Raw genomic sequence first — 1,848 nt, forward strand, 5'->3', positions numbered from 1 at the left:
CGCCTGCTCCAGGAGCGGCACAAATTCCTGAGGCAAACACACCAACGCTCTGTTAAGGCCTGACAAGCCCCCAGCTGGTGCACAGCTGGAGTGCAGGGCCAGCTGTTGGTGATGGGCTGGCCACGCAGATCCCCATCCTTCCAACGGGGCACTGGATCCACTGGGTTTCCTCCACTCCACAGATCTTTGCCTTGACAATCAGGGAATGGACATTGGCTTGGAAGAGGCAAGAGCAAGGCAGAGAATGTCTGCTCATGGCCATCTGAGGCACGACCTGGCTCAGGGGACCTGGGGAGGGGATGAGATCAGCCTGTTCCGTCTGCACTGTGGGTCTGATTTAGAAAGCCCATCCTGTGAAATGTCAGACCTACCTGAGCCATGCAGTTTTCCACGTCCCTTCCATGTCCCACTCCTTCCCTCCTCACCCCCAACAGCCTCCCCTGTGTTATGGCACCAGGTTTCCCAGGGCCATCAGAATTTGCCAGAAGAAGCCAAGTGATTTTTGCCCTTTGGTAACAAGGATGGGCTCCCAGCCAGGATCTATATCCTGGAGTTTGAAGGTCTGGAGAAGCTGTACCTGGATCCAAGGGTTGGTGCAAGCCCTGAGTGGGTGGAGTGTCCGTGGAAAATGTTATAAGGAAACGTTGGGGAGCTGAGCAAACAGTGTGAGCTGCAGCAGAGGGAGAAGCAACATGGGAGAGCTTCGTGTCCGCTCTGTCCTGGTGACTGGGGCCAACCGGGGCATCGGCCTGGGGTTCGTCCAGCACTTCCTGAAGATGCCAAACCCACCCCAGTGGGTCTTTGCAGGCTGTCGGGACCCCAAGGGACAGCGAGCACAGGTGAGGCTGGGCTGGGAGGCAGTGGCTGTGCTGGGGGATGGGAGTGGTAAGTGCTGGGGGAAATTGGAGTGGGGGGGGCGTTTGCAAAGGGTTGGAGCTGTGGTCAGGCAGCCACAGCACAGGGCAGCGGGGCTGGGACACCCTGGGAGCAGCTGTGCATGGTGTGTGTGGAGGGATCAGTGACACTTGGTCATGAGGCAACTCCCCACCTACTGTATTCAGGGCAGCTGAGTCAGGGTGCTGGGTGTGCTGTGGTTCAGGGTCAGGCCACGGGAAGGGCTGAGCCTCTGCACAGCCCCTCCTGCCTCTCTGTGCCCTCACAGTGCCCTCTCTTGCAGGAGCTACAGAATTTGGCCTCCAAGCACCCCAACCTGGTCATCCTCCCACTCGGTAGGTGCCCCGAGATGGGGAACCTTCGCCCCAGTTCCTCTGGCGAGTGACCAAGCACTGGGCACACCCAGACAGTTCCTTGCTTGAAGAGAGCTGTGCCAATGGGCTGGTACCTGCGGGGCCAGTGGGCAAAGCCCTCTCTGGGGGAACACAGGCGGCTCAAAGCCACCATAAGGTCGTGGGCAGTAACCTCCCCTTCCTCGGCTCTGCAGAAGTCACCGACCGCGCCAGCATCAAGGCGGCTGCAGCCAGAGTTGAGGAGCTCCTGGGGGGCTCAGGGCTGACCATCCTCATCAACAATGCTGGAATTGCAAAGCCAGCTCCACTTGATAAGGAGACGGTGGAGACTATGATCCAGACTTACACCACCAACACGATTGCACCCATGTTGTTGGGACAGGTGAGTCCCAGCACTGCAGTGCAGCTCCAGGGAACATCCCTTCCTGTGCCCCTGGCTCTCCAAGCTGGACATCACAGAGGGTGTGAAGGGCTGTTGAGAGGGGGTCCTGCCCCCCCTCTGGTTCCCATTGGGTTCTCCATTGATGAGAAGCTCGTGGGGCCATGGGCTGGGGCTCAGGAGCTGGAGCCTGGCAGGCTGGGGCAGTGGGGAGGAGAAGAG

The sequence above is a fragment of the Empidonax traillii genome, unplaced genomic scaffold (assembly GCF_003031625.1).
Source record: "Empidonax traillii isolate 1590-97213 ecotype Southwest subspecies unplaced genomic scaffold, ASM303162v1 scaffold6311:size6237, whole genome shotgun sequence".
NCBI classification, from domain to species: Eukaryota; Metazoa; Chordata; class Aves; order Passeriformes; family Tyrannidae; genus Empidonax; species Empidonax traillii.